Source organism: Salmo salar, chromosome 08 (genome assembly GCF_965601325.2).
Source record: "Salmo salar chromosome 08, fSalSal1, whole genome shotgun sequence".
NCBI classification, from domain to species: Eukaryota; Metazoa; Chordata; class Actinopteri; order Salmoniformes; family Salmonidae; genus Salmo; species Salmo salar.
This window is the reverse complement of record NC_138298.1, coordinates 1431637-1452500: the sequence shown is the minus strand read 5'-3', so window position 1 is coordinate 1452500 and position 20864 is coordinate 1431637. Positions and strand designations below refer to the sequence as shown.

Below are 20864 nucleotides of genomic sequence, written 5' to 3'. Positions count from 1 at the left end.
GCAGGGGCACACCCTCGTGGACAAAATGCTTACAGCACCTGGTATTCCCAGGCGGTCTCCCATCCAAGTACTAACCAGGCCCGACCCTGCTTAGCTTCCGAGATCAGACGAGATCGGGCGTACCCAGGCTGGTATGGCCGTAAGCGAGAAACAATCTCTTGCTACAACATATATAGTCAAAGTGAGTGTGATAAACAGACATTGCATTTTCACCAATTAGATAAGCAGCTTGAACTTTGTGTCACTGAAAAAGTAGAAGAAATTACAAACACTGTTCCCATCACTTTTTAGCACAGGTAGTTGGATAAAATACAAACTTTATTTCCTTTCATCATTTGAACAGGGCAAAGGAGCACAAAGCACACACAAGCTGCATTCAGCAACAATATTCTTGTTTGTCTTATAAATACAAGGCAGATGCTAATTGAAAACACAAGGAAATTTGATCCTATTAAAAAGGCAGGAAGCTGCATTTAGTCAATTCATCATTAAATGCTTACTACAAGGCAGTGTTGCTGATGAAATAGTGCAGGGGCACACCCTCGTGGACAAAATGCTTACAGCACCTGGTATTCCCAGGCGGTCTCCCATCCAAGTACTAACCAGGCCCGACCCTGCTTAGCTTCCGAGATCAGATGAGATCGGGCGTACCCAGGCTGGTATGGCCGTAAGCGAGAAACAATCTCTTGCTACAACATATATAGTCAAAGTGAGTCTGATAAAACAGACATTTAGTCAATTCATCATTAAATGCTTAATACAAGGCAGTGTTGCTGATGAAATAGTGCAAGAGCACACCCTCGTGGACAAAATGCTTACAGCACCTGGTATTCCCAGGCGGTCTCCCATCCAAGTACTAACCAGGCCCGACCCTGCTTAGCTTCCGAGATCAGACGAGATCGGGCGTACCCAGGCTGGTATGGCCGTAAGCGAGAAACAATCTCTTGCTACAACATATATAGTCAAAGTGAGTGTGATAAACAGACATTGCATTTTCACCAATTAGATAAGCAGCTTGAACTTTGTGTCACTGAAAAAGTAGAAGAAATTACAAACACTGTTCCCATCACTTTTTAGCACAGGTAGTTGGATAAAATACAAACTTTATTTCCTTTCATCATTTGAACAGGGCAAAGGAGCACAAAGCACACACAAGCTGCATTCAGCAACAATATTCTTGTTTGTCTTATAAATACAAGGCAGATGCTAATTGAAAACACAAGGAAATTTGATCCTATTAAAAAGGCAGGAAGCTGCATTTAGTCAATTCATCATTAAATGCTTACTACAAGGCAGTGTTGCTGATGAAATAGTGCAGGGGCACACCCTCGTGGACAAAATGCTTACAGCACCTGGTATTCCCAGGCGGTCTCCCATCCAAGTACTAACCAGGCCCGACCCTGCTTAGCTTCCGAGATCAGATGAGATCGGGCGTACCCAGGCTGGTATGGCCGTAAGCGAGAAACAATCTCTTGCTACAACATATATAGTCAAAGTGAGTCTGATAAAACAGACATTTAGTCAATTCATCATTAAATGCTTAATACAAGGCAGTGTTGCTGATGAAATAGTGCAAGAGCACACCCTCGTGGACAAAATGCTTACAGCACCTGGTATTCCCAGGCGGTCTCCCATCCAAGTACTAACCAGGCCCGACCCTGCTTAGCTTCCGAGATCAGACGAGATCGGGCGTACCCAGGCTGGTATGGCCGTAAGCGAGAAACAATCTCTTGCTACAACATATATAGTCAAAGTGAGTGTGATAAACAGACATTGCATTTTCACCAATTAGATAAGCAGCTTGAACTTTGTGTCACTGAAAAAGTAGAAGAAATTACAAACACTGTTCCCATCACTTTTTAGCACAGGTAGTTGGATAAAATACAAACTTTATTTCCTTTCATCATTTGAACAGGGCAAAGGAGCACAAAGCACACACAAGCTGCATTCAGCAACAATATTCTTGTTTGTCTTATAAATACAAGGCAGATGCTAATTGAAAACACAAGGAAATTTGATCCTATTAAAAAGGCAGGAAGCTGCATTTAGTCAATTCATCATTAAATGCTTACTACAAGGCAGTGTTGCTGATGAAATAGTGCAGGGGCACACCCTCGTGGACAAAATGCTTACAGCACCTGGTATTCCCAGGCGGTCTCCAATCCAAGTACTAACCAGGCCCGACCCTGCTTAGCTTCCGAGATCAGACGAGATCGGGCGTACCCAGGCTGGTATGGCCGTAAGCGAGAAACAATCTCTTGCTACAACATATATAGTCAAAGTGAGTGTGATAAACAGACATTGCATTTTCACCAATTAGATAAGCAGCTTGAACTTTGTGTCACTGAAAAAGTAGAAGAAATTACAAACACTGTTCCCATCACTTTTTAGCACAGGTAGTTGGATAAAATACAAACTTTATTTCCTTTCATCATTTGAACAGGGCAAAGGAGCACAAAGCACACACAAGCTGCATTCAGCAACAATATTCTTGTTTGTCTTATAAATACAAGGCAGATGCTAATTGAAAACACAAGGAAATTTGATCCTATTAAAAAGGCAGGAAGCTGCATTTAGTCAATTCATCATTAAATGCTTACTACAAGGCAGTGTTGCTGATGAAATAGTGCAGGGGCACACCCTCGTGGACAAAATGCTTACAGCACCTGGTATTCCCAGGCGGTCTCCCATCCAAGTACTAACCAGGCCCGACCCTGCTTAGCTTCCGAGATCAGATGAGATCGGGCGTACCCAGGCTGGTATGGCCGTAAGCGAGAAACAATCTCTTGCTACAACATATATAGTCAAAGTGAGTCTGATAAAACAGACATTTAGTCAATTCATCATTAAATGCTTAATACAAGGCAGTGTTGCTGATGAAATAGTGCAAGAGCACACCCTCGTGGACAAAATGCTTACAGCACCTGGTATTCCCAGGCGGTCTCCCATCCAAGTACTAACCAGGCCCGACCCTGCTTAGCTTCCGAGATCAGACGAGATCGGGCGTACCCAGGCTGGTATGGCCGTAAGCGAGAAACAATCTCTTGCTACAACATATATAGTCAAAGTGAGTGTGATAAACAGACATTGCATTTTCACCAATTAGATAAGCAGCTTGAACTTTGTGTCACTGAAAAAGTAGAAGAAATTACAAACACTGTTCCCATCACTTTTTAGCACAGGTAGTTGGATAAAATACAAACTTTATTTCCTTTCATCATTTGAACAGGGCAAAGGAGCACAAAGCTGCATTCAGCAACAATATTCTTGTTTGTCTTATAAATACAAGGCAGATGCTAATTGAAAACACAAGGAAATTTGATCCTATTAAAAAGGCAGGAAGCTGCATTTAGTCAATTCATCATTAAATGCTTACTACAAGGCAGTGTTGCTGATGAAATAGTGCAGGGGCACACCCTCGTGGACAAAATGCTTACAGCACCTGGTATTCCCAGGCGGTCTCCCATCCAAGTACTAACCAGGCCCGACCCTGCTTAGCTTCCGAGATCAGACGAGATCGGGCGTACCCAGGCTGGTATGGCCGTAAGCGAGAAACAATCTCTTGCTACAACATATATAGTCAAAGTGAGTGTGATAAACAGACATTGCATTTTCACCAATTAGATAAGCAGCTTGAACTTTGTGTCACTGAAAAAGTAGAAGAAATTACAAACACTGTTCCCATCACTTTTTAGCACAGGTAGTTGGATAAAATACAAACTTTATTTCCTTTCATCATTTGAACAGGGCAAAGGAGCACAAAGCACACACAAGCTGCATTCAGCAACAATATTCTTGTTTGTCTTATAAATACAAGGCAGATGCTAATTGAAAACACAAGGAAATTTGATCCTATTAAAAAGGCAGGAAGCTGCATTTAGTCAATTCATCATTAAATGCTTACTACAAGGCAGTGTTGCTGATGAAATAGTGCAGGGGCACACCCTCGTGGACAAAATGCTTACAGCACCTGGTATTCCCAGGCGGTCTCCCATCCAAGTACTAACCAGGCCCGACCCTGCTTAGCTTCCGAGATCAGACGAGATCGGGCGTACCCAGGCTGGTATGGCCGTAAGCGAGAAACAATCTCTTGCTACAACATATATAGTCAAAGTGAGTGTGATAAACAGACATTGCATTTTCACCAATTAGATAAGCAGCTTGAACTTTGTGTCACTGAAAAAGTAGAAGAAATTACAAACACTGTTCCCATCACTTTTTAGCACAGGTAGTTGGATAAAATACAAACTTTATTTCCTTTCATCATTTGAACAGGGCAAAGGAGCACAAAGCACACACAAGCTGCATTCAGCAACAATATTCTTGTTTGTCTTATAAATACAAGGCAGATGCTAATTGAAAACACAAGGAAATTTGATCCTATTAAAAAGGCAGGAAGCTGCATTTAGTCAATTCATCATTAAATGCTTACTACAAGGCAGTGTTGCTGATGAAATAGTGCAGGGGCACACCCTCGTGGACAAAATGCTTACAGCACCTGGTATTCCCAGGCGGTCTCCCATCCAAGTACTAACCAGGCCCGACCCTGCTTAGCTTCCGAGATCAGATGAGATCGGGCGTACCCAGGCTGGTATGGCCGTAAGCGAGAAACAATCTCTTGCTACAACATATATAGTCAAAGTGAGTCTGATAAAACAGACATTTAGTCAATTCATCATTAAATGCTTAATACAAGGCAGTGTTGCTGATGAAATAGTGCAAGAGCACACCCTCGTGGACAAAAAGCTTACAGCACCTGGTATTCCCAGGCGGTCTCCCATCCAAGTACTAACCAGGCCCGACCCTGCTTAGCTTCCGAGATCAGACGAGATCGGGCGTACCCAGGCTGGTATGGCCGTAAGCGAGAAACAATCTCTTGCTACAACATATATAGTCAAAGTGAGTGTGATAAACAGACATTGCATTTTCACCAATTAGATAAGCAGCTTGAACTTTGTGTCACTGAAAAAGTAGAAGAAATTACAAACACTGTTCCCATCACTTTTTAGCACAGGTAGTTGGATAAAATACAAACTTTATTTCCTTTCATCATTTGAACAGGGCAAAGGAGCACAAAGCACACACAAGCTGCATTCAGCAACAATATTCTTGTTTGTCTTATAAATACAAGGCAGATGCTAATTGAAAACACAAGGAAATTTGATCCTATTAAAAAGGCAGGAAGCTGCATTTAGTCAATTCATCATTAAATGCTTACTACAAGGCAGTGTTGCTGATGAAATAGTGCAGGGGCACACCCTCGTGGACAAAATGCTTACAGCACCTGGTATTCCCAGGCGGTCTCCCATCCAAGTACTAACCAGGCCCGACCCTGCTTAGCTTCCGAGATCAGATGAGATCGGGCGTACCCAGGCTGGTATGGCCGTAAGCGAGAAACAATCTCTTGCTACAACATATATAGTCAAAGTGAGTCTGATAAAACAGACATTTAGTCAATTCATCATTAAATGCTTAATACAAGGCAGTGTTGCTGATGAAATAGTGCAAGAGCACACCCTCGTGGACAAAATGCTTACAGCACCTGGTATTCCCAGGCGGTCTCCCATCCAAGTACTAACCAGGCCCGACCCTGCTTAGCTTCCGAGATCAGACGAGATCGGGCGTACCCAGGCTGGTATGGCCGTAAGCGAGAAACAATCTCTTGCTACAACATATATAGTCAAAGTGAGTGTGATAAACAGACATTGCATTTTCACCAATTAGATAAGCAGCTTGAACTTTGTGTCACTGAAAAAGTAGAAGAAATTACAAACACTGTTCCCATCACTTTTTAGCACAGGTAGTTGGATAAAATACAAACTTTATTTCCTTTCATCATTTGAACAGGGCAAAGGAGCACAAAGCACACACAAGCTGCATTCAGCAACAATATTCTTGTTTGTCTTATAAATACAAGGCAGATGCTAATTGAAAACACAAGGAAATTTGATCCTATTAAAAAGGCAGGAAGCTGCATTTAGTCAATTCATCATTAAATGCTTACTACAAGGCAGTGTTGCTGATGAAATAGTGCAGGGGCACACCCTCGTGGACAAAATGCTTACAGCACCTGGTATTCCCAGGCGGTCTCCAATCCAAGTACTAACCAGGCCCGACCCTGCTTAGCTTCCGAGATCAGACGAGATCGGGCGTACCCAGGCTGGTATGGCCGTAAGCGAGAAACAATCTCTTGCTACAACATATATAGTCAAAGTGAGTGTGATAAACAGACATTGCATTTTCACCAATTAGATAAGCAGCTTGAACTTTGTGTCACTGAAAAAGTAGAAGAAATTACAAACACTGTTCCCATCACTTTTTAGCACAGGTAGTTGGATAAAATACAAACTTTATTTCCTTTCATCATTTGAACAGGGCAAAGGAGCACAAAGCACACACAAGCTGCATTCAGCAACAATATTCTTGTTTGTCTTATAAATACAAGGCAGATGCTAATTGAAAACACAAGGAAATTTGATCCTATTAAAAAGGCAGGAAGCTGCATTTAGTCAATTCATCATTAAATGCTTACTACAAGGCAGTGTTGCTGATGAAATAGTGCAGGGGCACACCCTCGTGGACAAAATGCTTACAGCACCTGGTATTCCCAGGCGGTCTCCCATCCAAGTACTAACCAGGCCCGACCCTGCTTAGCTTCCGAGATCAGATGAGATCGGGCGTACCCAGGCTGGTATGGCCGTAAGCGAGAAACAATCTCTTGCTACAACATATATAGTCAAAGTGAGTCTGATAAAACAGACATTTAGTCAATTCATCATTAAATGCTTAATACAAGGCAGTGTTGCTGATGAAATAGTGCAAGAGCACACCCTCGTGGACAAAATGCTTACAGCACCTGGTATTCCCAGGCGGTCTCCCATCCAAGTACTAACCAGGCCCGACCCTGCTTAGCTTCCGAGATCAGACGAGATCGGGCGTACCCAGGCTGGTATGGCCGTAAGCGAGAAACAATCTCTTGCTACAACATATATAGTCAAAGTGAGTGTGATAAACAGACATTGCATTTTCACCAATTAGATAAGCAGCTTGAACTTTGTGTCACTGAAAAAGTAGAAGAAATTACAAACACTGTTCCCATCACTTTTTAGCACAGGTAGTTGGATAAAATACAAACTTTATTTCCTTTCATCATTTGAACAGGGCAAAGGAGCACAAAGCTGCATTCAGCAACAATATTCTTGTTTGTCTTATAAATACAAGGCAGATGCTAATTGAAAACACAAGGAAATTTGATCCTATTAAAAAGGCAGGAAGCTGCATTTAGTCAATTCATCATTAAATGCTTACTACAAGGCAGTGTTGCTGATGAAATAGTGCAGGGGCACACCCTCGTGGACAAAATGCTTACAGCACCTGGTATTCCCAGGCGGTCTCCCATCCAAGTACTAACCAGGCCCGACCCTGCTTAGCTTCCGAGATCAGACGAGATCGGGCGTACCCAGGCTGGTATGGCCGTAAGCGAGAAACAATCTCTTGCTACAACATATATAGTCAAAGTGAGTGTGATAAACAGACATTGCATTTTCACCAATTAGATAAGCAGCTTGAACTTTGTGTCACTGAAAAAGTAGAAGAAATTACAAACACTGTTCCCATCACTTTTTAGCACAGGTAGTTGGATAAAATACAAACTTTATTTCCTTTCATCATTTGAACAGGGCAAAGGAGCACAAAGCACACACAAGCTGCATTCAGCAACAATATTCTTGTTTGTCTTATAAATACAAGGCAGATGCTAATTGAAAACACAAGGAAATTTGATCCTATTAAAAAGGCAGGAAGCTGCATTTAGTCAATTCATCATTAAATGCTTACTACAAGGCAGTGTTGCTGATGAAATAGTGCAGGGGCACACCCTCGTGGACAAAATGCTTACAGCACCTGGTATTCCCAGGCGGTCTCCCATCCAAGTACTAACCAGGCCCGACCCTGCTTAGCTTCCGAGATCAGACGAGATCGGGCGTACCCAGGCTGGTATGGCCGTAAGCGAGAAACAATCTCTTGCTACAACATATATAGTCAAAGTGAGTGTGATAAACAGACATTGCATTTTCACCAATTAGATAAGCAGCTTGAACTTTGTGTCACTGAAAAAGTAGAAGAAATTACAAACACTGTTCCCATCACTTTTTAGCACAGGTAGTTGGATAAAATACAAACTTTATTTCCTTTCATCATTTGAACAGGGCAAAGGAGCACAAAGCTGCATTCAGCAACAATATTCTTGTTTGTCTTATAAATACAAGGCAGATGCTAATTGAAAACACAAGGAAATTTGATCCTATTAAAAAGGCAGGAAGCTGCATTTAGTCAATTCATCATTAAATGCTTACTACAAGGCAGTGTTGCTGATGAAATAGTGCAGGGGCACACCCTCGTGGACAAAATGCTTACAGCACCTGGTATTCCCAGGCGGTCTCCCATCCAAGTACTAACCAGGCCCGACCCTGCTTAGCTTCCGAGATCAGACGAGATCGGGCGTACCCAGGCTGGTATGGCCGTAAGCGAGAAACAATCTCTTGCTACAACATATATAGTCAAAGTGAGTGTGATAAACAGACATTGCATTTTCACCAATTAGATAAGCAGCTTGAACTTTGTGTCACTGAAAAAGTAGAAGAAATTACAAACACTGTTCCCATCACTTTTTAGCACAGGTAGTTGGATAAAATACAAACTTTATTTCCTTTCATCATTTGAACAGGGCAAAGGAGCACAAAGCACACACAAGCTGCATTCAGCAACAATATTCTTGTTTGTCTTATAAATACAAGGCAGATGCTAATTGAAAACACAAGGAAATTTGATCCTATTAAAAAGGCAGGAAGCTGCATTTAGTCAATTCATCATTAAATGCTTACTACAAGGCAGTGTTGCTGATGAAATAGTGCAGGGGCACACCCTCGTGGACAAAATGCTTACAGCACCTGGTATTCCCAGGCGGTCTCCCATCCAAGTACTAACCAGGCCCGACCCTGCTTAGCTTCCGAGATCAGACGAGATCGGGCGTACCCAGGCTGGTATGGCCGTAAGCGAGAAACAATCTCTTGCTACAACATATATAGTCAAAGTGAGTGTGATAAACAGACATTGCATTTTCACCAATTAGATAAGCAGCTTGAACTTTGTGTCACTGAAAAAGTAGAAGAAATTACAAACACTGTTCCCATCACTTTTTAGCACAGGTAGTTGGATAAAATACAAACTTTATTTCCTTTCATCATTTGAACAGGGCAAAGGAGCACAAAGCACACACAAGCTGCATTCAGCAACAATATTCTTGTTTGTCTTATAAATACAAGGCAGATGCTAATTGAAAACACAAGGAAATTTGATCCTATTAAAAAGGCAGGAAGCTGCATTTAGTCAATTCATCATTAAATGCTTACTACAAGGCAGTGTTGCTGATGAAATAGTGCAGGGGCACACCCTCGTGGACAAAATGCTTACAGCACCTGGTATTCCCAGGCGGTCTCCCATCCAAGTACTAACCAGGCCCGACCCTGCTTAGCTTCCGAGATCAGACGAGATCGGGCGTACCCAGGCTGGTATGGCCGTAAGCGAGAAACAATCTCTTGCTACAACATATATAGTCAAAGTGAGTCTGATAAAACAGACATTTAGTCAATTCATCATTAAATGCTTAATACAAGGCAGTGTTGCTGATGAAATAGTGCAAGAGCACACCCTCGTGGACAAAATGCTTACAGCACCTGGTATTCCCAGGCGGTCTCCCATCCAAGTACTAACCAGGCCCGACCCTGCTTAGCTTCCGAGATCAGACGAGATCGGGCGTACCCAGGCTGGTATGGCCGTAAGCGAGAAACAATCTCTTGCTACAACATATATAGTCAAAGTGAGTGTGATAAACAGACATTGCATTTTCACCAATTAGATAAGCAGCTTGAACTTTGTGTCACTGAAAAAGTAGAAGAAATTACAAACACTGTTCCCATCACTTTTTAGCACAGGTAGTTGGATAAAATACAAACTTTATTTCCTTTCATCATTTGAACAGGGCAAAGGAGCACAAAGCTGCATTCAGCAACAATATTCTTGTTTGTCTTATAAATACAAGGCAGATGCTAATTGAAAACACAAGGAAATTTGATCCTATTAAAAAGGCAGGAAGCTGCATTTAGTCAATTCATCATTAAATGCTTACTACAAGGCAGTGTTGCTGATGAAATAGTGCAGGGGCACACCCTCGTGGACAAAATGCTTACAGCACCTGGTATTCCCAGGCGGTCTCCCATCCAAGTACTAACCAGGCCCGACCCTGCTTAGCTTCCGAGATCAGATGAGATCGGGCGTACCCAGGCTGGTATGGCCGTAAGCGAGAAACAATCTCTTGCTACAACATATATAGTCAAAGTGAGTCTGATAAAACAGACATTTAGTCAATTCATCATTAAATGCTTAATACAAGGCAGTGTTGCTGATGAAATAGTGCAAGAGCACACCCTCGTGGACAAAATGCTTACAGCACCTGGTATTCCCAGGCGGTCTCCCATCCAAGTACTAACCAGGCCCGACCCTGCTTAGCTTCCGAGATCAGACGAGATCGGGCGTACCCAGGCTGGTATGGCCGTAAGCGAGAAACAATCTCTTGCTACAACATATATAGTCAAAGTGAGTGTGATAAACAGACATTGCATTTTCACCAATTAGATAAGCAGCTTGAACTTTGTGTCACTGAAAAAGTAGAAGAAATTACAAACACTGTTCCCATCACTTTTTAGCACAGGTAGTTGGATAAAATACAAACTTTATTTCCTTTCATCATTTGAACAGGGCAAAGGAGCACAAAGCTGCATTCAGCAACAATATTCTTGTTTGTCTTATAAATACAAGGCAGATGCTAATTGAAAACACAAGGAAATTTGATCCTATTAAAAAGGCAGGAAGCTGCATTTAGTCAATTCATCATTAAATGCTTACTACAAGGCAGTGTTGCTGATGAAATAGTGCAGGGGCACACCCTCGTGGACAAAATGCTTACAGCACCTGGTATTCCCAGGCGGTCTCCCATCCAAGTACTAACCAGGCCCGACCCTGCTTAGCTTCCGAGATCAGACGAGATCGGGCGTACCCAGGCTGGTATGGCCGTAAGCGAGAAACAATCTCTTGCTACAACATATATAGTCAAAGTGAGTCTGATAAAACAGACATTTAGTCAATTCATCATTAAATGCTTAATACAAGGCAGTGTTGCTGATGAAATAGTGCAAGAGCACACCCTCGTGGACAAAATGCTTACAGCACCTGGTATTCCCCGGCGGTCTCCCATCCAAGTACTAACCAGGCCCGACCCTGCTTAGCTTCCGAGATCAGACGAGATCGGGCGTACCCAGGCTGGTATGGCCGTAAGCGAGAAACAATCTCTTGCTACAACATATATAGTCAAAGTGAGTGTGATAAACAGACATTGCATTTTCACCAATTAGATAAGCAGCTTGAACTTTGTGTCACTGAAAAAGTAGAAGAAATTACAAACACTGTTCCCATCACTTTTTAGCACAGGTAGTTGGATAAAATACAAACTTTATTTCCTTTCATCATTTGAACAGGGCAAAGGAGCACAAAGCTGCATTCAGCAACAATATTCTTGTTTGTCTTATAAATACAAGGCAGATGCTAATTGAAAACACAAGGAAATTTGATCCTATTAAAAAGGCAGGAAGCTGCATTTAGTCAATTCATCATTAAATGCTTACTACAAGGCAGTGTTGCTGATGAAATAGTGCAGGGGCACACCCTCGTGGACAAAATGCTTACAGCACCTGGTATTCCCAGGCGGTCTCCCATCCAAGTACTAACCAGGCCCGACCCTGCTTAGCTTCCGAGATCAGACGAGATCGGGCGTACCCAGGCTGGTATGGCCGTAAGCGAGAAACAATCTCTTGCTACAACATATATAGTCAAAGTGAGTGTGATAAACAGACATTGCATTTTCACCAATTAGATAAGCAGCTTGAACTTTGTGTCACTGAAAAAGTAGAAGAAATTACAAACACTGTTCCCATCACTTTTTAGCACAGGTAGTTGGATAAAATACAAACTGTATTTCCTTTCATCATTTGAACAGGGCAAAGGAGCACAAAGCACACACAAGCTGCATTCAGCAACAATATTCTTGTTTGTCTTATAAATACAAGGCAGATGCTAATTGAAAACACAAGGAAATTTGATCCTATTAAAAAGGCAGGAAGCTGCATTTAGTCAATTCATCATTAAATGCTTACTACAAGGCAGTGTTGCTGATGAAATAGTGCAGGGGCACACCCTCGTGGACAAAATGCTTACAGCACCTGGTATTCCCAGGCGGTCTCCCATCCAAGTACTAACCAGGCCCGACCCTGCTTAGCTTCCGAGATCAGACGAGATCGGGCGTACCCAGGCTGGTATGGCCGTAAGCGAGAAACAATCTCTTGCTACAACATATATAGTCAAAGTGAGTGTGATAAACAGACATTGCATTTTCACCAATTAGATAAGCAGCTTGAACTTTGTGTCACTGAAAAAGTAGAAGAAATTACAAACACTGTTCCCATCACTTTTTAGCACAGGTAGTTGGATAAAATACAAACTTTATTTCCTTTCATCATTTGAACAGGGCAAAGGAGCACAAAGCTGCATTCAGCAACAATATTCTTGTTTGTCTTATAAATACAAGGCAGATGCTAATTGAAAACACAAGGAAATTTGATCCTATTAAAAAGGCAGGAAGCTGCATTTAGTCAATTCATCATTAAATGCTTACTACAAGGCAGTGTTGCTGATGAAATAGTGCAGGGGCACACCCTCGTGGACAAAATGCTTACAGCACCTGGTATTCCCAGGCGGTCTCCCATCCAAGTACTAACCAGGCCCGACCCTGCTTAGCTTCCGAGATCAGACGAGATCGGGCGTACCCAGGCTGGTATGGCCGTAAGCGAGAAACAATCTCTTGCTACAACATATATAGTCAAAGTGAGTGTGATAAACAGACATTGCATTTTCACCAATTAGATAAGCAGCTTGAACTTTGTGTCACTGAAAAAGTAGAAGAAATTACAAACACTGTTCCCATCACTTTTTAGCACAGGTAGTTGGATAAAATACAAACTTTATTTCCTTTCATCATTTGAACAGGGCAAAGGAGCACAAAGCACACACAAGCTGCATTCAGCAACAATATTCTTGTTTGTCTTATAAATACAAGGCAGATGCTAATTGAAAACACAAGGAAATTTGATCCTATTAAAAAGGCAGGAAGCTGCATTTAGTCAATTCATCATTAAATGCTTACTACAAGGCAGTGTTGCTGATGAAATAGTGCAGGGGCACACCCTCGTGGACAAAATGCTTACAGCACCTGGTATTCCCAGGCGGTCTCCCATCCAAGTACTAACCAGGCCCGACCCTGCTTAGCTTCCGAGATCAGACGAGATCGGGCGTACCCAGGCTGGTATGGCCGTAAGCGAGAAACAATCTCTTGCTACAACATATATAGTCAAAGTGAGTGTGATAAACAGACATTGCATTTTCACCAATTAGATAAGCAGCTTGAACTTTGTGTCACTGAAAAAGTAGAAGAAATTACAAACACTGTTCCCATCACTTTTTAGCACAGGTAGTTGGATAAAATACAAACTTTATTTCCTTTCATCATTTGAACAGGGCAAAGGAGCACAAAGCACACACAAGCTGCATTCAGCAACAATATTCTTGTTTGTCTTATAAATACAAGGCAGATGCTAATTGAAAACACAAGGAAATTTGATCCTATTAAAAAGGCAGGAAGCTGCATTTAGTCAATTCATCATTAAATGCTTACTACAAGGCAGTGTTGCTGATGAAATAGTGCAGGGGCACACCCTCGTGGACAAAATGCTTACAGCACCTGGTATTCCCAGGCGGTCTCCCATCCAAGTACTAACCAGGCCCGACCCTGCTTAGCTTCCGAGATCAGACGAGATCGGGCGTACCCAGGCTGGTATGGCCGTAAGCGAGAAACAATCTCTTGCTACAACATATATAGTCAAAGTGAGTCTGATAAAACAGACATTTAGTCAATTCATCATTAAATGCTTAATACAAGGCAGTGTTGCTGATGAAATAGTGCAAGAGCACACCCTCGTGGACAAAATGCTTACAGCACCTGGTATTCCCAGGCGGTCTCCCATCCAAGTACTAACCAGGCCCGACCCTGCTTAGCTTCCGAGATCAGACGAGATCGGGCGTACCCAGGCTGGTATGGCCGTAAGCGAGAAACAATCTCTTGCTACAACATATATAGTCAAAGTGAGTGTGATAAACAGACATTGCATTTTCACCAATTAGATAAGCAGCTTGAACTTTGTGTCACTGAAAAAGTAGAAGAAATTACAAACACTGTTCCCATCACTTTTTAGCACAGGTAGTTGGATAAAATACAAACTTTATTTCCTTTCATCATTTGAACAGGGCAAAGGAGCACAAAGCACACACAAGCTGCATTCAGCAACAATATTCTTGTTTGTCTTATAAATACAAGGCAGATGCTAATTGAAAACACAAGGAAATTTGATCCTATTAAAAAGGCAGGAAGCTGCATTTAGTCAATTCATCATTAAATGCTTACTACAAGGCAGTGTTGCTGATGAAATAGTGCAGGGGCACACCCTCGTGGACAAAATGCTTACAGCACCTGGTATTCCCAGGCGGTCTCCCATCCAAGTACTAACCAGGCCCGACCCTGCTTAGCTTCCGAGATCAGACGAGATCGGGCGTACCCAGGCTGGTATGGCCGTAAGCGAGAAACAATCTCTTGCTACAACATATATAGTCAAAGTGAGTGTGATAAACAGACATTGCATTTTCACCAATTAGATAAGCAGCTTGAACTTTGTGTCACTGAAAAAGTAGAAGAAATTACAAACACTGTTCCCATCACTTTTTAGCACAGGTAGTTGGATAAAATACAAACTTTATTTCCTTTCATCATTTGAACAGGGCAAAGGAGCACAAAGCTGCATTCAGCAACAATATTCTTGTTTGTCTTATAAATACAAGGCAGATGCTAATTGAAAACACAAGGAAATTTGATCCTATTAAAAAGGCAGGAAGCTGCATTTAGTCAATTCATCATTAAATGCTTACTACAAGGCAGTGTTGCTGATGAAATAGTGCAGGGGCACACCCTCGTGGACAAAATGCTTACAGCACCTGGTATTCCCAGGCGGTCTCCCATCCAAGTACTAACCAGGCCCGACCCTGCTTAGCTTCCGAGATCAGACGAGATCGGGCGTACCCAGGCTGGTATGGCCGTAAGCGAGAAACAATCTCTTGCTACAACATATATAGTCAAAGTGAGTCTGATAAAACAGACATTTAGTCAATTCATCATTAAATGCTTAATACAAGGCAGTGTTGCTGATGAAATAGTGCAAGAGCACACCCTCGTGGACAAAATGCTTACAGCACCTGGTATTCCCCGGCGGTCTCCCATCCAAGTACTAACCAGGCCCGACCCTGCTTAGCTTCCGAGATCAGACGAGATCGGGCGTACCCAGGCTGGTATGGCCGTAAGCGAGAAACAATCTCTTGCTACAACATATATAGTCAAAGTGAGTGTGATAAACAGACATTGCATTTTCACCAATTAGATAAGCAGCTTGAACTTTGTGTCACTGAAAAAGTAGAAGAAATTACAAACACTGTTCCCATCACTTTTTAGCACAGGTAGTTGGATAAAATACAAACTTTATTTCCTTTCATCATTTGAACAGGGCAAAGGAGCACAAAGCTGCATTCAGCAACAATATTCTTGTTTGTCTTATAAATACAAGGCAGATGCTAATTGAAAACACAAGGAAATTTGATCCTATTAAAAAGGCAGGAAGCTGCATTTAGTCAATTCATCATTAAATGCTTACTACAAGGCAGTGTTGCTGATGAAATAGTGCAGGGGCACACCCTCGTGGACAAAATGCTTACAGCACCTGGTATTCCCAGGCGGTCTCCCATCCAAGTACTAACCAGGCCCGACCCTGCTTAGCTTCCGAGATCAGACGAGATCGGGCGTACCCAGGCTGGTATGGCCGTAAGCGAGAAACAATCTCTTGCTACAACATATATAGTCAAAGTGAGTGTGATAAACAGACATTGCATTTTCACCAATTAGATAAGCAGCTTGAACTTTGTGTCACTGAAAAAGTAGAAGAAATTACAAACACTGTTCCCATCACTTTTTAGCACAGGTAGTTGGATAAAATACAAACTTTATTTCCTTTCATCATTTGAACAGGGCAAAGGAGCACAAAGCTGCATTCAGCAACAATATTCTTGTTTGTCTTATAAATACAAGGCAGATGCTAATTGAAAACACAAGGAAATTTGATCCTATTAAAAAGGCAGGAAGCTGCATTTAGTCAATTCATCATTAAATGCTTACTACAAGGCAGTGTTGCTGATGAAATAGTGCAGGGGCACACCCTCGTGGACAAAATGCTTACAGCACCTGGTATTCCCAGGCGGTCTCCCATCCAAGTACTAACCAGGCCCGACCCTGCTTAGCTTCCGAGATCAGACGAGATCGGGCGTACCCAGGCTGGTATGGCCGTAAGCGAGAAACAATCTCTTGCTACAACATATATAGTCAAAGTGAGTCTGATAAAACAGACATTTAGTCAATTCATCATTAAATGCTTAATACAAGGCAGTGTTGCTGATGAAATAGTGCAAGAGCACACCCTCGTGGACAAAATGCTTACAGCACCTGGTATTCCCCGGCGGTCTCCCATCCAAGTACTAACCAGGCCCGACCCTGCTTAGCTTCCGAGATCAGACGAGATCGGGCGTACCCAGGCTGGTATGGCCGTAAGCGAGAAACAATCTCTTGCTACAACATATATAGTCAAAGTGAGTGTGATAAACAGACATTGCATTTTCACCAATTAGATAAGCAGCTTGAACTTTGTGTCACTGAAAAAGTAGAAGAAATTACAAACACTGTTCCCATCACTTTTTAGCACAGGTAGTTGGATAAAATACAAACTTTATTTCCTTTCATCATTTGAACAGGGCAAAGGAGCACAAAGCTGCATTCAGCAACAATATTCTTGTTTGTCTTATAAATACAAGGCAGATGCTAATTGAAAACACAAGGAAATTTGATCCTATTAAAAAGGCAGGAAGCTGCATTTAGTCAATTCATCATTAAATGCTTACTACAAGGCAGTGTTGCTGATGAAATAGTGCAGGGGCACACCCTCGTGGACAAAATGCTTACAGCACCTGGTATTCCCAGGCGGTCTCCCATCCAAGTACTAACCAGGCCCGACCCTGCTTAGCTTCCGAGATCAGACGAGATCGGGCGTACCCAGGCTGGTATGGCCGTAAGCGAGAAACAATCTCTTGCTACAACATATATAGTCAAAGTGAGTGTGATAAACAGACATTGCATTTTCACCAATTAGATAAGCAGCTTGAACTTTGTGTCACTGAAAAAGTAGAAGAAATTACAAACACTGTTCCCATCACTTTTTAGCACAGGTAGTTGGATAAAATACAAACTGTATTTCCTTTCATCATTTGAACAGGGCAAAGGAGCACAAAGCACACACAAGCTGCATTCAGCAACAATATTCTTGTTTGTCTTATAAATACAAGGCAGATGCTAATTGAAAACACAAGGAAATTTGATCCTATTAAAAAGGCAGGAAGCTGCATTTAGTCAATTCATCATTAAATGCTTACTACAAGGCAGTGTTGCTGATGAAATAGTGCAGGGGCACACCCTCGTGGACAAAATGCTTACAGCACCTGGTATTCCCAGGCGGTCTCCCATCCAAGTACTAACCAGGCCCGACCCTGCTTAGCTTCCGAGATCAGACGAGATCGGGCGTACCCAGGCTGGTATGGCCGTAAGCGAGAAACAATCTCTTGCTACAACATATATAGTCAAAGTGAGTGTGATAAACAGACATTGCATTTTCACCAATTAGATAAGCAGCTTGAACTTTGTGTCACTGAAAAAGTAGAAGAAATTACAAACACTGTTCCCATCACTTTTTAGCACAGGTAGTTGGATAAAATACAAACTTTATTTCCTTTCATCATTTGAACAGGGCAAAGGAGCACAAAGCTGCATTCAGCAACAATATTCTTGTTTGTCTTATAAATACAAGGCAGATGCTAATTGAAAACACAAGGAAATTTGATCCTATTAAAAAGGCAGGAAGCTGCATTTAGTCAATTCATCATTAAATGCTTACTACAAGGCAGTGTTGCTGATGAAATAGTGCAGGGGCACACCCTCGTGGACAAAATGCTTACAGCACCTGGTATTCCCAGGCGGTCTCCCATCCAAGTACTAACCAGGCCCGACCCTGCTTAGCTTCCGAGATCAGACGAGATCGGGCGTACCCAGGCTGGTATGGCCGTAAGCGAGAAACAATCTCTTGCTACAACATATATAGTCAAAGTGAGTGTGATAAACAGACATTGCATTTTCACCAATTAGATAAGCAGCTTGAACTTTGTGTCACTGAAAAAGTAGAAGAAATTACAAACACTGTTCCCATCACTTTTTAGCACAGGTAGTTGGATAAAATACAAACTTTATTTCCTTTCATCATTTGAACAGGGCAAAGGAGCACAAAGCACACACAAGCTGCATTCAGCAACAATATTCTTGTTTGTCTTATAAATACAAGGCAGATGCTAATTGAAAACACAAGGAAATTTGATCCTATTAAAAAGGCAGGAAGCTGCATTTAGTCAATTCATCATTAAATGCTTACTACAAGGCAGTGTTGCTGATGAAATAGTGCAGGGGCACACCCTCGTGGACAAAATGCTTACAGCACCTGGTATTCCCAGGCGGTCTCCCATCCAAGTACTAACCAGGCCCGACCCTGCTTAGCTTCCGAGATCAGACGAGATCGGGCGTACCCAGGCTGGTATGGCCGTAAGCGAGAAACAATCTCTTGCTACAACATATATAGTCAAAGTGAGTGTGATAAACAGACATTGCATTTTCACCAATTAGATAAGCAGCTTGAACTTTGTGTCACTGAAAAAGTAGAAGAAATTACAAACACTGTTCCCATCACTTTTTAGCACAGGTAGTTGGATAAAATACAAACTTTATTTCCTTTCATCATTTGAACAGGGCAAAGGAGCACAAAGCACACACAAGCTGCATTCAGCAACAATATTCTTGTTTGTCTTATAAATACAAGGCAGATGCTAATTGAAAACACAAGGAAATTTGATCCTATTAAAAAGGCAGGAAGCTGCATTTAGTCAATTCATCATTAAATGCTTACTACAAGGCAGTGTTGCTGATGAAATAGTGCAGGGGCACACCCTCGTGGACAAAATGCTTACAGCACCTGGTATTCCCAGGCGGTCTCCCATCCAAGTACTAACCAGGCCCGACCCTGCTTAGCTTCCGAGATCAGACGAGATCGGGCGTACCCAGGCTGGTATGGCCGTAAGCGAGAAACAATCTCTTGCTACAACATATATAGTCAAAGTGAGTCTGATAAAACAGACATTTAGTCAATTCATCATTAAATGCTTAATACAAGGCAGTGTTGCTGATGAAATAGTGCAAGAGCACACCCTCGTGGACAAAATGCTTACAGCACCTGGTATTCCCAGGCGGTCTCCCATCCAAGTACTAACCAGGCCCGACCCTGCTTAGCTTCCGAGATCAGACGAGATCGGGCGTACCCAGGCTGGTATGGCCGTAAGCGAGAAACAATCTCTTGCTACAACATATATAGTCAAAGTGAGTGTGATAAACAGACATTGCATTTTCACCAATTAGATAAGCAGCTTGAACTTTGTGTCACTGAAAAAGTAGAAGAAATTACAAACACTGTTCCCATCACTTTTTAGCACAGGTAGTTGGATAAAATACAAACTTTATTTCCTTTCATCATTTGAACAGGGCAAAGGAGCACAAAGCACACACAAGCTGCATTCAGCAACAATATTCTTGTTTGTCTTATAAATACAAGGCAGATGCTAATTGAAAACACAAGGAAATTTGATCCTATTAAAAAGGCAGGAAGCTGCATTTAGTCAATTCATCATTAAATGCTTACTACAAGGCAGTGTTGCTGATGAAATAGTGCAGGGGCACACCCTCGTGGACAAAATGCTTACAGCACCTGGTATTCCCAGGCGGTCTCCCATCCAAGTACTAACCAGGCCCGACCCTGCTTAGCTTCCGAGATCAGACGAGATCGGGCGTACCCAGGCTGGTATGGCCGTAAGCGAGAAACAATCTCTTGCTACAACATATATAGTCAAAGTGAGTGTGATAAACAGACATTGCATTTTCACCAATTAGATAAGCAGCTTGAACTTTGTGTCACTGAAAAAGTAGAAGAAATTACAAACACTGTTCCCATCACTTTTTAGCACAGGTAGTTGGATAAAATACAAACTTTATTTCCTTTCATCATTTGAACAGGGCAAAGGAGCACAAAGCTGCATTCAGCAACAATATTCTTGTTTGTCTTATAAATACAAGGCAGATGCTAATTGAAAACACAAGGAAATTTGATCCTATTAAAAAGGCAGGAAGCTGCATTTAGTCAATTCATCATTAAATGCTTACTACAAGGCAGTGTTGCTGATGAAATAGTGCAGGGGCACACCCTCGTGGACAAAATGCTTACAGCACCTGGTATTCCCAGGCGGTCTCCCATCCAAGTACTAACCAGGCCCGACCCTGCTTAGCTTCCGAGATCAGACGAGATCGGGCGTACCCAGGCTGGTATGGCCGTAAGCGAGAAACAATCTCTTGCTACAACATATATAGTCAAAGTGAGTGTGATAAACAGACATTGCATTTTCACCAA

At 42.2% G+C, this 20864-nt stretch overlaps 47 non-coding genes across 47 annotated transcripts; all 47 read right to left on the bottom strand.

Moving 5' to 3' along the window:
* Nucleotides 1-26: 26 nt before the first annotated feature.
* LOC145854221 (5S ribosomal RNA) lies at nucleotides 27-145 on the bottom strand. Its single transcript, XR_014375106.1, has one exon. It is a non-coding gene; the product is annotated as a 5S ribosomal RNA (ribosomal RNA).
* A 409-nt stretch (nucleotides 146-554) lies between these two features.
* On the bottom strand, nucleotides 555-673 carry LOC145855567 (5S ribosomal RNA). Its single transcript, XR_014376455.1, has one exon. It is a non-coding gene; the product is annotated as a 5S ribosomal RNA (ribosomal RNA).
* A 139-nt stretch (nucleotides 674-812) lies between these two features.
* On the bottom strand, nucleotides 813-931 carry LOC145854220 (5S ribosomal RNA). Its single transcript, XR_014375105.1, has one exon. It is a non-coding gene; the product is annotated as a 5S ribosomal RNA (ribosomal RNA).
* Nucleotides 932-1340: 409 nt separating this feature from the next.
* On the bottom strand, nucleotides 1341-1459 carry LOC145855556 (5S ribosomal RNA). The gene has a single exon (XR_014376444.1). It is a non-coding gene; the product is annotated as a 5S ribosomal RNA (ribosomal RNA).
* Nucleotides 1460-1598: 139 nt separating this feature from the next.
* Nucleotides 1599-1717, bottom strand: LOC145854219 (5S ribosomal RNA). The gene has a single exon (XR_014375104.1). It is a non-coding gene; the product is annotated as a 5S ribosomal RNA (ribosomal RNA).
* A 409-nt stretch (nucleotides 1718-2126) lies between these two features.
* LOC145886696 (5S ribosomal RNA) lies at nucleotides 2127-2245 on the bottom strand. The gene has a single exon (XR_014398281.1). It is a non-coding gene; the product is annotated as a 5S ribosomal RNA (ribosomal RNA).
* Nucleotides 2246-2654: 409 nt separating this feature from the next.
* Nucleotides 2655-2773, bottom strand: LOC145855545 (5S ribosomal RNA). Its single transcript, XR_014376433.1, has one exon. It is a non-coding gene; the product is annotated as a 5S ribosomal RNA (ribosomal RNA).
* A 139-nt stretch (nucleotides 2774-2912) lies between these two features.
* Nucleotides 2913-3031, bottom strand: LOC145854218 (5S ribosomal RNA). Its single transcript, XR_014375103.1, has one exon. It is a non-coding gene; the product is annotated as a 5S ribosomal RNA (ribosomal RNA).
* A 399-nt stretch (nucleotides 3032-3430) lies between these two features.
* LOC145854217 (5S ribosomal RNA) lies at nucleotides 3431-3549 on the bottom strand. Its single transcript, XR_014375102.1, has one exon. It is a non-coding gene; the product is annotated as a 5S ribosomal RNA (ribosomal RNA).
* Nucleotides 3550-3958: 409 nt separating this feature from the next.
* Nucleotides 3959-4077, bottom strand: LOC145854216 (5S ribosomal RNA). Its single transcript, XR_014375101.1, has one exon. It is a non-coding gene; the product is annotated as a 5S ribosomal RNA (ribosomal RNA).
* A 409-nt stretch (nucleotides 4078-4486) lies between these two features.
* LOC145855534 (5S ribosomal RNA) lies at nucleotides 4487-4605 on the bottom strand. The gene has a single exon (XR_014376422.1). It is a non-coding gene; the product is annotated as a 5S ribosomal RNA (ribosomal RNA).
* Nucleotides 4606-4744: 139 nt separating this feature from the next.
* LOC145881632 (5S ribosomal RNA) lies at nucleotides 4745-4863 on the bottom strand. Its single transcript, XR_014393205.1, has one exon. It is a non-coding gene; the product is annotated as a 5S ribosomal RNA (ribosomal RNA).
* A 409-nt stretch (nucleotides 4864-5272) lies between these two features.
* LOC145855522 (5S ribosomal RNA) lies at nucleotides 5273-5391 on the bottom strand. Its single transcript, XR_014376410.1, has one exon. It is a non-coding gene; the product is annotated as a 5S ribosomal RNA (ribosomal RNA).
* Nucleotides 5392-5530: 139 nt separating this feature from the next.
* Nucleotides 5531-5649, bottom strand: LOC145854215 (5S ribosomal RNA). The gene has a single exon (XR_014375100.1). It is a non-coding gene; the product is annotated as a 5S ribosomal RNA (ribosomal RNA).
* A 409-nt stretch (nucleotides 5650-6058) lies between these two features.
* On the bottom strand, nucleotides 6059-6177 carry LOC145886695 (5S ribosomal RNA). The gene has a single exon (XR_014398280.1). It is a non-coding gene; the product is annotated as a 5S ribosomal RNA (ribosomal RNA).
* Nucleotides 6178-6586: 409 nt separating this feature from the next.
* On the bottom strand, nucleotides 6587-6705 carry LOC145855511 (5S ribosomal RNA). The gene has a single exon (XR_014376399.1). It is a non-coding gene; the product is annotated as a 5S ribosomal RNA (ribosomal RNA).
* Nucleotides 6706-6844: 139 nt separating this feature from the next.
* Nucleotides 6845-6963, bottom strand: LOC145854213 (5S ribosomal RNA). Its single transcript, XR_014375098.1, has one exon. It is a non-coding gene; the product is annotated as a 5S ribosomal RNA (ribosomal RNA).
* Nucleotides 6964-7362: 399 nt separating this feature from the next.
* On the bottom strand, nucleotides 7363-7481 carry LOC145854212 (5S ribosomal RNA). The gene has a single exon (XR_014375097.1). It is a non-coding gene; the product is annotated as a 5S ribosomal RNA (ribosomal RNA).
* Nucleotides 7482-7890: 409 nt separating this feature from the next.
* LOC145854211 (5S ribosomal RNA) lies at nucleotides 7891-8009 on the bottom strand. The gene has a single exon (XR_014375096.1). It is a non-coding gene; the product is annotated as a 5S ribosomal RNA (ribosomal RNA).
* A 399-nt stretch (nucleotides 8010-8408) lies between these two features.
* On the bottom strand, nucleotides 8409-8527 carry LOC145854210 (5S ribosomal RNA). The gene has a single exon (XR_014375095.1). It is a non-coding gene; the product is annotated as a 5S ribosomal RNA (ribosomal RNA).
* Nucleotides 8528-8936: 409 nt separating this feature from the next.
* On the bottom strand, nucleotides 8937-9055 carry LOC145854209 (5S ribosomal RNA). Its single transcript, XR_014375094.1, has one exon. It is a non-coding gene; the product is annotated as a 5S ribosomal RNA (ribosomal RNA).
* Nucleotides 9056-9464: 409 nt separating this feature from the next.
* Nucleotides 9465-9583, bottom strand: LOC145854208 (5S ribosomal RNA). The gene has a single exon (XR_014375093.1). It is a non-coding gene; the product is annotated as a 5S ribosomal RNA (ribosomal RNA).
* A 139-nt stretch (nucleotides 9584-9722) lies between these two features.
* Nucleotides 9723-9841, bottom strand: LOC145854207 (5S ribosomal RNA). Its single transcript, XR_014375092.1, has one exon. It is a non-coding gene; the product is annotated as a 5S ribosomal RNA (ribosomal RNA).
* Nucleotides 9842-10240: 399 nt separating this feature from the next.
* Nucleotides 10241-10359, bottom strand: LOC145855499 (5S ribosomal RNA). The gene has a single exon (XR_014376387.1). It is a non-coding gene; the product is annotated as a 5S ribosomal RNA (ribosomal RNA).
* Nucleotides 10360-10498: 139 nt separating this feature from the next.
* On the bottom strand, nucleotides 10499-10617 carry LOC145854206 (5S ribosomal RNA). The gene has a single exon (XR_014375091.1). It is a non-coding gene; the product is annotated as a 5S ribosomal RNA (ribosomal RNA).
* A 399-nt stretch (nucleotides 10618-11016) lies between these two features.
* LOC145854205 (5S ribosomal RNA) lies at nucleotides 11017-11135 on the bottom strand. Its single transcript, XR_014375090.1, has one exon. It is a non-coding gene; the product is annotated as a 5S ribosomal RNA (ribosomal RNA).
* A 139-nt stretch (nucleotides 11136-11274) lies between these two features.
* On the bottom strand, nucleotides 11275-11393 carry LOC145884022 (5S ribosomal RNA). The gene has a single exon (XR_014395601.1). It is a non-coding gene; the product is annotated as a 5S ribosomal RNA (ribosomal RNA).
* Nucleotides 11394-11792: 399 nt separating this feature from the next.
* LOC145854204 (5S ribosomal RNA) lies at nucleotides 11793-11911 on the bottom strand. Its single transcript, XR_014375089.1, has one exon. It is a non-coding gene; the product is annotated as a 5S ribosomal RNA (ribosomal RNA).
* Nucleotides 11912-12320: 409 nt separating this feature from the next.
* Nucleotides 12321-12439, bottom strand: LOC145854202 (5S ribosomal RNA). Its single transcript, XR_014375087.1, has one exon. It is a non-coding gene; the product is annotated as a 5S ribosomal RNA (ribosomal RNA).
* A 399-nt stretch (nucleotides 12440-12838) lies between these two features.
* Nucleotides 12839-12957, bottom strand: LOC145854201 (5S ribosomal RNA). Its single transcript, XR_014375086.1, has one exon. It is a non-coding gene; the product is annotated as a 5S ribosomal RNA (ribosomal RNA).
* A 409-nt stretch (nucleotides 12958-13366) lies between these two features.
* LOC145854200 (5S ribosomal RNA) lies at nucleotides 13367-13485 on the bottom strand. The gene has a single exon (XR_014375085.1). It is a non-coding gene; the product is annotated as a 5S ribosomal RNA (ribosomal RNA).
* A 409-nt stretch (nucleotides 13486-13894) lies between these two features.
* LOC145854199 (5S ribosomal RNA) lies at nucleotides 13895-14013 on the bottom strand. Its single transcript, XR_014375084.1, has one exon. It is a non-coding gene; the product is annotated as a 5S ribosomal RNA (ribosomal RNA).
* Nucleotides 14014-14152: 139 nt separating this feature from the next.
* On the bottom strand, nucleotides 14153-14271 carry LOC145854198 (5S ribosomal RNA). The gene has a single exon (XR_014375083.1). It is a non-coding gene; the product is annotated as a 5S ribosomal RNA (ribosomal RNA).
* Nucleotides 14272-14680: 409 nt separating this feature from the next.
* Nucleotides 14681-14799, bottom strand: LOC145854197 (5S ribosomal RNA). The gene has a single exon (XR_014375082.1). It is a non-coding gene; the product is annotated as a 5S ribosomal RNA (ribosomal RNA).
* Nucleotides 14800-15198: 399 nt separating this feature from the next.
* Nucleotides 15199-15317, bottom strand: LOC145854196 (5S ribosomal RNA). The gene has a single exon (XR_014375081.1). It is a non-coding gene; the product is annotated as a 5S ribosomal RNA (ribosomal RNA).
* A 139-nt stretch (nucleotides 15318-15456) lies between these two features.
* Nucleotides 15457-15575, bottom strand: LOC145884021 (5S ribosomal RNA). The gene has a single exon (XR_014395600.1). It is a non-coding gene; the product is annotated as a 5S ribosomal RNA (ribosomal RNA).
* A 399-nt stretch (nucleotides 15576-15974) lies between these two features.
* LOC145854195 (5S ribosomal RNA) lies at nucleotides 15975-16093 on the bottom strand. Its single transcript, XR_014375080.1, has one exon. It is a non-coding gene; the product is annotated as a 5S ribosomal RNA (ribosomal RNA).
* A 399-nt stretch (nucleotides 16094-16492) lies between these two features.
* Nucleotides 16493-16611, bottom strand: LOC145854194 (5S ribosomal RNA). Its single transcript, XR_014375079.1, has one exon. It is a non-coding gene; the product is annotated as a 5S ribosomal RNA (ribosomal RNA).
* Nucleotides 16612-16750: 139 nt separating this feature from the next.
* On the bottom strand, nucleotides 16751-16869 carry LOC145884020 (5S ribosomal RNA). Its single transcript, XR_014395599.1, has one exon. It is a non-coding gene; the product is annotated as a 5S ribosomal RNA (ribosomal RNA).
* Nucleotides 16870-17268: 399 nt separating this feature from the next.
* LOC145854193 (5S ribosomal RNA) lies at nucleotides 17269-17387 on the bottom strand. Its single transcript, XR_014375078.1, has one exon. It is a non-coding gene; the product is annotated as a 5S ribosomal RNA (ribosomal RNA).
* A 409-nt stretch (nucleotides 17388-17796) lies between these two features.
* On the bottom strand, nucleotides 17797-17915 carry LOC145854191 (5S ribosomal RNA). Its single transcript, XR_014375076.1, has one exon. It is a non-coding gene; the product is annotated as a 5S ribosomal RNA (ribosomal RNA).
* A 399-nt stretch (nucleotides 17916-18314) lies between these two features.
* LOC145854190 (5S ribosomal RNA) lies at nucleotides 18315-18433 on the bottom strand. Its single transcript, XR_014375075.1, has one exon. It is a non-coding gene; the product is annotated as a 5S ribosomal RNA (ribosomal RNA).
* A 409-nt stretch (nucleotides 18434-18842) lies between these two features.
* LOC145854189 (5S ribosomal RNA) lies at nucleotides 18843-18961 on the bottom strand. Its single transcript, XR_014375074.1, has one exon. It is a non-coding gene; the product is annotated as a 5S ribosomal RNA (ribosomal RNA).
* Nucleotides 18962-19370: 409 nt separating this feature from the next.
* Nucleotides 19371-19489, bottom strand: LOC145854188 (5S ribosomal RNA). Its single transcript, XR_014375073.1, has one exon. It is a non-coding gene; the product is annotated as a 5S ribosomal RNA (ribosomal RNA).
* A 139-nt stretch (nucleotides 19490-19628) lies between these two features.
* On the bottom strand, nucleotides 19629-19747 carry LOC145854187 (5S ribosomal RNA). The gene has a single exon (XR_014375072.1). It is a non-coding gene; the product is annotated as a 5S ribosomal RNA (ribosomal RNA).
* A 409-nt stretch (nucleotides 19748-20156) lies between these two features.
* LOC145854186 (5S ribosomal RNA) lies at nucleotides 20157-20275 on the bottom strand. The gene has a single exon (XR_014375071.1). It is a non-coding gene; the product is annotated as a 5S ribosomal RNA (ribosomal RNA).
* A 399-nt stretch (nucleotides 20276-20674) lies between these two features.
* LOC145854185 (5S ribosomal RNA) lies at nucleotides 20675-20793 on the bottom strand. The gene has a single exon (XR_014375070.1). It is a non-coding gene; the product is annotated as a 5S ribosomal RNA (ribosomal RNA).
* Between the last annotated feature and the right edge of the window lie 71 nt (nucleotides 20794-20864).